Raw genomic sequence first — 11,871 nt, 5'->3', positions numbered from 1 at the left:
AATACTTTATGTGATATTTCATCCACTTCAATAACTTTTGAGGCAGATGACTTATGAACTCTAGAAGGCATTGTGTTAATTTTTTTTTCAGATTTCTTGTATTGTTTTTTAGTTTTTTGCATCTGTTGGGATTAATTTCTTTCCCACTATTATTTGGGCATTTTGAGATCACAACTTTCTAGTGCCAATGTGTTCCTAGAATGATCTAGATTGAGACACCTTTTAAATGATGTATCTATGGACTTCATGTTAATTATGCTTTTTCTGTATATGTAGTGTTCATGAGTGGGATCTAAGGGTCTCCCTATCTCTTCTTACGTGGGTCTCATCATGAGTTTGGGGGTTTTGTCTCTTTTATTCTTGGAATTAATGTATTACTAAAGTTCAAGTGTTGTTAATGTGTTTGTGGAGCAAGATGCTCTATTTTTTTGGTGAGTTTAGTTGAACAAGAGAGTCTTTACCCTGTGAATTTGGCATCCAAGTAGATTCTCAGCATCTCACAGGAATGGGGAAAGTAAACAACAGTAACAACTGAATTAAACTATGTACAGCATTAAAATAAATAGCCAATGCCTGTTTTGATATCCATAACTGCCATGAAATAGGAATGGAGGTATCAATTTAATTGCCAACAGACAAAACAGTAAATGACTATGAACTAGATCTGGCTTCAAACCAAACAGTAGATATCAAATATGTCACCCACAATACTGATAACTCTAACAACATGCATGTTGGGGTTAAGAATTACATGAAATAACTAATTCTAAAAGATGGTAAAAACACAGTTCAATAATAGAAAAGAGATTGTGAAAGTGGGGTAAAAGAATACTTATAGTGTTCAATATATACAAAGAGAGAATACAGCAGACATGTAGCAAGTGATGGCTATGAAGAAAAAGAAGAAATAATTGAAAAATCTAAAGGCAAAGAGAAAGAGAACAAGAGAATTTGGGTGTTAGCAGAAGAAAGGAGAGAAAGGGAAACAAGAAAATAAAAATAAAAACAAAATACAAACAACCCCCCAATTTTCAAAATATAAGAAAGGAAAAATATCATAAAAATGAGAAAAAAAGAAATATGTGTGTGTATATATACATTGTATCAATACAAGAGCACCATAAAAAAAGAAAAGAAACAAAGGAACAAAGATTCTTAATGAAAAATGAAAAAAAAATGCCCATTGAAATGGTCAAACTGTCAGTAAGGAGGGATAGTCACTGCCTGTGCCTGAATGTTCTTTCTATTTCTTCTTAGGCTACACATTGAGAGAGACAGAAAGTGAGCAAGGCCTGGGTTGTTAACCCCTTCCTCTTTTTGTGTTGCTTACCCAGATGCCAGATGGTGTGGCCTAAAACTGAACCTGGTTGAATTACTTCTCAGCTTCTCTTCTCACCAGTATAAGGTGGGATTGAATGGAAAGTACTATTACTTGGAGCTTTGTGCAGACAGAACAGATCTACAGGCTCCTAGGGTGGGGCTGCTGTTGAGTTCTTAGAGGGACTTGAGTTCCAGTAGCTGAGACTTAGGTCTAATCATGCCCCAGAGGTCTGTTGGGTGGTATATGCTCTGGAAAGGTTAGGTCAACACACCTCAAGGCCAGGCAGGTGCTGATCTCCACAGGAAGCCTGTATCTCAGGAGCCTCCCAAGGATCCCACCCACTGGGCAGGGAGCCGACCCTCCACAGGTCTCACACACTCCACTGCCCATGAATATGGCCTTCCCAGGCTTAGTCCCTGAGTTCATTCACACTTATCTGTTCAGTTTCCTGACCTTCTTCAGCTGGTCAATTGAGTTGCCAAACTCAAAGGGAAAGTGAGCTACACTCCCTTTCTGTTTTCATGTTTCTTGCTCCTGGGTACAACCTTCTCTGCGCCTGTTTTACTCGTGTTCTGCTATGTACACCGTATGTCAGAAAGTAGGCAGTCACCAGAACAGTATGGCAGAGTTCGCTAGGATCTCCAGGGTTCCTGCAGCAGAAGCTGTAGTATGGCCTCCTCCTCCAGTCGGCTCCTGACTCACCCCTCCACAACCTGTTGAGAAACACCAGGGAGCACTTTCTGAACACCAGGTTGCTGTGGATTCTCTGGATCAGTGAAGTTCAGGCTGCTTTTCTGATCTCCAGTCTTTCCCATGCTCAATTTGTCTGTGTCCTCTCTCTGTGCCATCCCTCCCTTCTGTGATTAACCAGTGCTGCTGCTCCTGTCCCTATCATAACCAGCTGGGCTCCAATGTACTTTCTTATTTGGTTAATGCCCCCAAATTTCCAAGTCTCTGAGACTCTTGGCTGTCTCATATTGAATTTCAGTGAATTCCCTCTTTTACCTGCCTTGCTCAGAAGCAGTACTCCTGCTGCTTAACTCTTGAGCCATGGAGCAACTGAAAATGCAGCCTTCCTCCAACTGCCATCTTTAATCCCTCTGGCTTGCACGCTCACTGGGTTAGCTAATCTCCCTTCTTGTTCATCTGTGTGAAGAGGTACTGTGATCTACTTTAGGCCTTGGGATGGTTATTTAAGGTTAAAGGAGAAAACTCCCATTCGTCCTTTGCTCTTCCGAGATCTTCCTTTCCCTTCCCTCATCATTCCACTCCGTTCCTAAATGAGCATGACCCATGCGTGTGGGTTCAGCACACATGGCAGGCCAGAGTCACAGATGATCAGTAAACAAATAACAGGGTGGTGTGGGATTATAAGGCGGGTAGATTACAAGAGAACTCAAAGTGGCACGCGATGGAGAGTGACAGGAGGGAGGGTACCTCCTGGATTCAGAGACCAGTGAAGGACGAAGGAGGCATTTGACCTCAGGGTGGCACGATGGTCTCCAGGTTTATGACATTGTATGTATGACATTAAGATTTTTGTTCTAATTAAATGAATAGCTATTGGAAACCAACATTTAATTCAGCTTTCTCACTAGATTAGAGGATTTGGAGGAAAGTGTAAGAGGAGGAATGGTCATTGGTAAATCCTGGGAAACACCCAGCACATCTACACATGTCAGTGAAGCCCGCCCTTCTCTCGTGATACCTACCGATAGATATGTTCTGTCTCCCGCAGAACAGAGTGCCTTCTCATGGCCAACTCTCCCAGCTTGCCTTAGATATTTCTCTTAGGACCATATCGATGCTGGCCTCAATTGAAGGACTCCATTTTGCAAATGTCTTTCTGAAACTGTCCCCAGCATTAAGCATTCTTTGAATTTGGCCACAGCCCCAAATACCAGACCATCTATCCCTTAAACTGGATGAGGGACTCATAGATATTCAGCTTCAGATGACATCAAGATTTCAGAATGCATTTCAGGTCTCCATACTGATTTCTAAAATTTTCCTCTAGACTTAAAGAAGATTCTAGAGGAAACATGGGGTTTATCCAAGGAATCATTTGCACATGAAGTAGAACTTAGAGTGCACATTAATTAAATGAATAACTGGTAGGCATTTATTAAGTGAATAACTTTTAATTAGTGCAAAAAGAAAAAAATGCAGTTTTATTTAAAAAGGCAAGAAATTTTATGCGGTCAAAAGCAAACAAAAGTGATTCATAATTCCACAATTATGTATTCATCTCAAATATTAGCTACTTATTTTTATATTTTAAGGAACCTGGAATTGTTAATATATTATTAGCATTATATATTGCAACAAACAGCTCTCCAGCATGATTTAAATGGCTATGAAATTACTCATAACATTGACTGTCTATAGTTTAGTTCACAGGATTTATTTAAATAAATGGAAATTTGGCCCCTCCCTAATCTCAGGGAAATGGGATTAACTTTCTTTCCCATTTTAGGCAGATTTATCTGTCCTTGAGTACACACCCACCATAGGAATGAAGTAATTCAGACTTTGGGGATGGTACTAGAAGATCTTAGAAATGGCTATCTCCCAAATAACAACTCCAACAGAGAACATGTGAAAAGCAGCCTTAGAATCACCTCTTTTAAAGCCCCCTGTTCCTGCCGATAGGGCAGAACACAGCCTCTGGGACAGGAGTCCCTTGTGTTTCTGCTTTGCTAGCAAAGCAGTAAATTTTCTTTTTCCTTTTTCTCAAAAAAAAAAAAAAAAAAAAAAAAGGTGTGTGTGTGGGGGGGGGGGGCATTAGATTGTTCCCAGGTTTTTCTGCTTTTTGTTTTGTTTTGGTCTTTTTTTTTTGCCATTTTAAAGATTTCTGTATATATATTCTATTATACATCTGATTAATTGCTGAATATGAAATCCTAGAAATGGAAGTAAACGTTAAAGGTGATGCCTATTGTAAAGACCTTTTCCAATATTTATTTTCAAGTTGCCCTCTAAAATCAATATCCTTTCCCTAGTATCCTTCCAAAGAGTAGCTTAAAGAGAAGAAAAGAGGATCCGCTTCATAGAAAATCAAATGAGTCGATGGACATTGAGTGTGCTACATGCTTAGCCAGTGATTGCCTTCATCATTCATCTCAGAGCACCAACGCACCAAGGCTGACCGGAGGTTGCTTGTATGTCCGTGATACCCCATCTTTATCACTTCAGAACTGGCAGTTGTGCGCCTATTTCACACCCTGCCCTTGTTGCCGAAAGCTCAGTCCTTGTCCCTGATGGCCAACCCATTAACAAGGACATGGTTTTGAGGAAAAGGAAAAAGAAGATTTATTGCTTTCTAGCAAAGGAGAAACATAGGGGACTTGTGTCCCAAAGGCTGTGATTCTGGCCATTTTTAACTCTCTTGGTAGTGTTAATATTCTTCATTTTAATTTCTTAAAGAAATCATGAACATGTTTGGAGTTATTGAATAATAAAATGCTTTTTTTCTGTGTTCTAATAACAACTGCCACTTTTGCCCTGACTTCCCATTCAGAATGCTGCTCCTCAGAGGCAAAGATCTCTCACTCTCTCTTTAGAGAGGTTGGATATTGCCTCCATATTTCTAAATCACACCACAAAATCACTCTTTCTTCACTGAGCCAGTGGAACTCTTCCTTCTTGATACCATATGACTCTGAGAGTCGCTGAGCGTGGTGACTGACGACCTGGGCTTGGGGTGGGCTCCCTGGTGGTCCCAGGTCTGAGCTCTGCCATTTACTGTGTGAGTTTTAGCAAGCTACTTTACTGCCTTGGTTTCTAAAGACAGTAAGAAGGGGGAAGAATAGAAACCAGCATCATAGGATTGTCTGCAAAATTAAGTAGGCTCAGGTATGTTGAGTGGTTAGATCACAATGGGTAGATGGAGATGCTTGAGAAACAACCGCTATTGTTTTATTGCCACTTGCAAAACTCGCTTAGAGTTCTCTGCTCCAGCAGTTTTCCCCACCAGTTTAGGTCAGCCACTCTGACAGTCAGACCTCTATTTCTCATCCTATTAATGAGAGAGAGAGAGAGAGAACCTTGTGGGGTCCCTACCATCACAACCTCATCTAGTGACCAACTGCAGGCGTCACCTCTAAATACCATCGTGTTGGGGGCATGGTCTCAATCTGTAAATTTTGGGAACAATACAGACCTTCAGTGCATAACAACAGAATGTGGCAAGTTGGGTGAAACCTTAACACATTGCTGGCGAGAATGGGAAAAGGTGCAACACTTTGGAAAGCATCTTGGCAATGGAAAAATTTAAATCTTTCTATGTATCTATATCTACCTCTTTATCTATATAAATCACAAAAATTCTACTCTTTGGAATCTACCCCAGAGAAATAAAGATGCATGTTCACAAAAACATGTATGAGAATGTTCAGAGCAACATTCTTCATGAGAAACCCAAACACTTAGTGGAATGGATATAAAATGTGATACGCCATATGCCCAGGGTACGTTCACCAATAAAAACTGGTCCCTGGATGAACTTCAAACATGCCATGCTAACTGGAAGCAGCCAGACAGGGACACCTGTTTCCATTTTTATGAAATGACCATAAATGGCAAAGTTACACAGACAGAAGATCAGTGCTTTTCTAGGCACCGCGGTGGGGATATTTAACTGTAAAGGAACATAAAGGGAAAGTTTGGAAATTCAGAGAATGTATTAAAAATGGGTTGTGTTGATGGTTGTAATTGTAAACTTTTACCAAAAATTATAGAACTGCGTATTTATAATTGGTGACTTATATATAAATTATATGTCAGTAAAACAATTAAACGACACATGGATTGATTTCTATCAGAAAGGAAGTGATTGGCAAATTTATTTTATGTTTTGTTCAAAGTAAATCCTTATAACGAAAAAAAAATGCATCCAGGTTTCGTGGTTTGGGCTGCTGCCGTGGACAGCGTCTTCTCCGACTTGGATCATTTGAGTCTATCTCTATGAGTCTCAGCTTTTCATGTGTGGTTGGAGAAGGTGGAACTAGGTAATTCTGAAAGCCTCTTCCATCTCTGATTTTGTAAAATTTTTCAAACTGATTTAATTTATTTCTTGATCTGTTAGACCCAGTCTTCCAGAAATGTCTGTAGCTTGCTTTGTTGTGAGGTCAGAGTTTGGAAGAGAGCATCCGTGATTCTCTCCTTGATCAAGGACCACCAGGGAGTGTGCTGAATCTGGTTATCTCCCTCCTAAGGAGCGGGATGCAGCTGCCTGAAAACCAAGTGGTATTTGGCCAACACTCTAAGTGAGGATGCTCATTCTAACTTATTTTTACATGAGAGATAATTTTATTGTGCAAATTTAGCTCATCACACATAAACAGAAGCATTAAAATTTAAATAAAAATTATTTTTACCTACCAGGGCTTGTTGGTCTAATTTTTTGAACACAGTACAAAATCAGATTATTTTGCTTGAAGGAATTTTAAAAGTGCAGACTTACTCTTTTTTATTTTTTTGATCCTGATGTCTTTTGACGTTGACATGATGCCCTTGTGAAGTACTGACGGGGTAATTTGATGTATTTATACATTGCTACAAAACTGAAGTTTTGATGACTGAAGTTCTAAAATGAGTAAACATTTGTCATTTTCTCTCTGAAGCAAGGTTCTTTGACAAGAGGGGTCCGTGAGCTTCTGCCTGACCTGTTGATTCTTCCATCATCTTTGTATGTCTGTTAAATTGTGCATTTTGTAACTGGGGAAATAATCATAGGATGGGTCTGGGCTAAGACTCCATTGCTCATGTCACTCTATGTACCTTCTACCCCGACTGCTGGGCCACAGTAGCATTTTGAGTCTCCCTGAATTAGTATCAGTTCAGAGCTTTTGTCCAATATTCCCCAAGAGGTCTGACTATTTATGTTCCTCCACTGCACAGTCACCTGGGTTATGGTCTGGATAGAGTGTGTCCCTTAAAAGCTCTTGTGATAGTTCAGAAATATTCAGAGGTGAAATGAATGGTTGGTGTAAGCCCCAACCTAATCAGTCCACCCTAGTTTGAATGGACTGACTGGGTGGTGGCCGTAGGCAGGCTAGAGGGGGTGGGTCACTGGGGCTGCCCTGGAAGGGTGCATCTTCCCTGCGGCCCCTTCCCTCCTCTCTCAGCTTCCTGGCTGCCATGAGCAGATCAGCGCTGCTCCACCCTGCCCTTCTGCCATCTCACACTGAGCCCGGAGGAATGGACTCAGCCAACCACCGACCAAACCTCAGGAACTGTGAGCCAAAATAAACTATCCCTCCTCTAAGTCGTTCTTGTCAGGCATTTTGGACGCAGGGTTGCCAAACCTGCCTGAAACACCCTAGTGAGGAGCCCCAGAAAGAGGTCATTCTCGGTGTGATCGCCTTATTTGGTGCATTGGCAGAATTTCCCCGGGGTCCTCCAGTGAGGCTGGTCCTCCCCACTCCCTGAGTCCTAACAGAACCGGTCAGACCGGCCCTCTCTGCCTCCTGGAATCTCTCCCTGGAAATTCCCAGTCTTGGATGCTTGAGTGAGGCCTTCCTCAATCCTGAAGTGGGATCTGCTTCTCTACCAGCTGCTGCTTATCCTCATGTTTAGTCACCCCACGGGGATTTGGGGTAAAGTAAGGGTCATAACCTGCGTCACCCATTGATTTAACAAGTATGTGTTGGATACCTGTTGTTGCCAGATACTCCAGATACTCAATTGCTTTCCCAGGAGATAGTGGTGGATGAGAAAAACTTGGCCCCTGTATTCAAGGAGCAGGTGGCTTTGTGGAAATAAGTGCTTTTGACCAAGGAGGAGAAGCACTACGATGGACGACGGTGGAGCTCTTGGGAGAAGCTGCTGGCCAGGACTCAAAGGCACTGAATGAGGAATCCTGGGAAAGGTGCAGCTAGCCTGAGACGTGAGGGAGCATCCAGACTAGAGAGTGGGAGGAAGAGGGGCCAGGGCAGGAGCTCACTGAGAGCCGGAGCCTGGAGTAGAGGGAGCCTGACCCATTGGCCCAGCAGGAAGAGGGGTGATACAACCAGAATGTAGGTCTGCACAGGTGAAAGGGGCGGCTCTCCTGGACCACACTGTGGTCAGGCCCCTCTGAGTCCTCTTCTTGAGTCAACGCTGTCCTCTCTCCTTGTGGGGTTGTGAGCCTGGTTGTAGCAAGAACCTGCCACATCACTATAACAAGTATACCCCACCATTGATAGCTGACCATGCTCCATATCCTATCAAACTCTTCAGCCCCCTCCACTCTTGAAATGGGGTAACCCTGGGCCATCTTCAGTAAGGGTCCTGTTAGGTTGGTTTTGGGAGACTCTCCCACCCCGATGTCTCTCCTGAGTGATTTTCCATCCTCAGGCTGGCTTCTCCTTGATGGTTTCTGAACTGAGCTCAATTCTAGATTGAAGTATTTTCCCCACATTAAAATGTTTTTTGAATAAAATTTATCTTTACCATTTCAGTGTCTGGCACTAGTTATCTTTCACAAAAGGAAGAGATTGAGGCTTGGGAGGTAAATAATAGCCTGACTGAGCAGAATTTTGAATTCATAGAGAACTGTTGTAGACTTTTCTTTTTCTAAAGTTTTTGTTGGTGCAGTATGATTACTCACATTAGTGGGATTCATTGTTACATATTCAAATGTGCACAAAACATAATTGAAAATGACAAAATTATTATGTATAGTTTTAAGAATGCTGGTGTTATAGTTTATTTACATGTTTAAAAAAAATCAGTCTCACTGAACAATACGAAGTGTGGTAGATGAATACAGAATATTCAGAAATCTAAGATGAATTAACACAAATAAAATCATATTATTGTTGAATAGCCAAGAGATGGTCAGGCTTCTTTAAGAGTCTCTGCTTTTTAAATTATCATTGAAAAGTAAATTTGGACAAACAAAAAGCTTAAAAAAGCAAAGCTCAACGACAAGGCGTTCTCTAGACTCAGTGGCGACTGAGCAAAACTCCCAGGTCTAGGTAAAAGGCAGAGACGCCAGGTTGGAGCCAGGCAGGTGTGGCGTGAGGAAGGTGTGCGGTGTGCACACAGGAAGGGACACCTTCAGGATCCAGTGGAGTGTCAGCACCCTACCTAGCCCTCGTGAGTCTACAGCACAGACCCAGCAGGTCCGCTCCTTGTACTCCGAGGGGTCACCCGACCTGCGCCATGCCTCCACTCAGGTGACTCAGGCCGTCAGGGCCAACCACCTCCCCATGCTCTCTTCTGGAGAGCTCCCCCTCTGCCCGCTGCTGGTCAGCTCCCGTCTCTCCTTGAGGCCAGCAAGCAGCAGAAGAGTGCCCGCCCTGGTGCTCAGATGCGAAGAACAGGCTGCCTTTTGTTGTAGCTGGTGCCTGCTTCTCAACAGCCTTCTGTCTATTTTAGGGCAGAGCCAGAATCTCAAACTAGATTCTCCAACATCTGTGAAGCCCCTACTGGGTCAAAGCAAAAAACAAGAATGTGCGCTCTCAGAAATTCCTCTCAACTGGAATGAGAGCTCAGCCACCGAGGGCTTAGCTTCTGATCCAGCTGGTATTCAGCTCATGTATTATGTGGACTTGGGACTTGATAGCAGGGACTAGGAAGCGATTCCCCTCTCAGACTTTCAGAGAAACATATTTCCCCGCAGCAGCTGGTACCCTCTGCAAGTTAGCAGCCGTTTTAAGGTCTGTAATTTCTTTTTCTATATTTGATCACTTCTCAATCTCCCCTGCTTTGGAGGAAAAAAAAAAAAGGTTTATCAAGACAAGAATAAAACAATTTGGAGCCATTGATGCTGAGTTTATGTTTAAAGAGCTCTGTTCCAAATAATTTAACAACTCCCTGAATGCAAAAATAAATTAGATTTGAAAAGTTCAATGCTGGGACTACAGAGAGTTAATAAGGAGCCAGAAATTCTCCTATTTGAGGAAATAGAATTAGCTTTCTATATTTCCTTTTATACTGCCATTCTTATTTAGTAGACATATTGCATTATATAGTACCATGTTTTTATTGTTTTAAATGTTCTCTAATTTGTATCCTTTCTCAGTTTTCCAAGCATTTTCTAACCTCTTCTTGTGTTTTATCCCCATAATAATTTGTGAGTTTGATGGACAAGTTTTTTTAATTCAAGTTTACAAATTAAAAAAATCAATAAAAACTTTAAAACATTTATGAATATCACTTCAATACTCAGATTTCATGCACTTCATTCCAGAGATTTTTTTCTTTGGTGGATAAGTTAGAAATAAATTTGGGGTTAGATTAGACCCAAGAAACATGCTCAAAGAAATGGAAACACATTGTGAAAATTCTACACCATTATTGTTTATAGAAACTATTTCCTTTTGGTCGGATGGATTTCCACTCTCACCCTTTTCTTAGAATGCTTGATAATGTTAATTATTACATTAACATTATTGTGTGTAGAATCCTGGGGAATTGAAGGGATCCTGTCTTTATTCTGTATTTATTATTTATTTGTTCTCCCTATGCAGTTAGTAAGGAGATGTGCACACAGGAAGCAGAAACAGATGGGAAGACGGTAGGTTCCACTTTACCTGAATTCTGTGTCTGTCCAGAGTACATGATCTGGGTTCAATACCTAAGGGGGTCTCCACTCCTCTTGCTGAGCCCTAACCTGAGTCTCTATTTTACCACTTTCCAGACAATATCATGGAGAGAAGAAAGATCAAAGAGTGACAGAAGAGCCACACAGGAAAGGTGAAGGCGTGGCACAGGTGTGACCTGGTGGAGGAGGAAGTGGAAGGTGTGGACCAAAGGTGCTCTGGGGAGGGCAGAGCTCAGGTAAGGAGAGAAGGGGCAGATGGCTGGCTCTCAGCATTAGGAGGACAGCACATGTGGCCTTGCTGTGCCCTTCTCCTGGATGGCAGAGGAAAGAGAAGCCCAAAACTCGAAGGCCCTTAGGCCCTGCTGGAGGTTGGTTGGCCCCATCAACAACCTGGAGTGTGACCAATCAAAGGCACACCCTCCCCTTCTTCCTCTTCCAAGGAAAGGTGAGCTGAGTGTTCTCATGACCTGGAGTCCCATGGTTCTGACGAAGCACCATGGGCAGAGAGGGATTAGAGCCGAATATTCACAATTCTTCTCCAAACACATACCCCATAGCCCATTCCCTGAAAACTAGTAGCAGCTGGAATGATAGATTTATTTGTCTTCCTCTCCATCACCAAGGATGCTGTGGTCAGTATTTTAATATGATTCTTTCTGATATCACAAAGGAATGTGGGCTTGGAACATGGATCTGGATTCAGATCTGCTTCCTAGCCATGGTCCCTCTGCGACCACTGCCAACCTTGAAGGCCTTTCCGAACTTCTAGACCTAATGATGTTTGCATTGAACCTTTCTAGCACTTAACACCTTGGGGAGCAAGAAGGGTTCAAGGAATAAATATGTGTAGCAAAACTTATTTCAGGATGCATACTGTCATCCATTTGATCATCAAAGGAAATGTTCCTCTTACCTTCAGTATCACATCGCCAACTTGCAAAGACTGGGAGGTCCCGACCCCAACTCCTTCTGCTAGAGAGAAGAGTTCGGGACAACTAAGAATACCACTTCCAATTGC

The sequence above is a fragment of the Callospermophilus lateralis genome, chromosome 16 (assembly GCF_048772815.1).
Source record: "Callospermophilus lateralis isolate mCalLat2 chromosome 16, mCalLat2.hap1, whole genome shotgun sequence".
NCBI lineage: Eukaryota > Metazoa > Chordata > Mammalia > Rodentia > Sciuridae > Callospermophilus > Callospermophilus lateralis.
The sequence above is the reverse complement of the archived record's forward strand: the minus strand, read 5'-3'. Positions refer to the sequence as shown.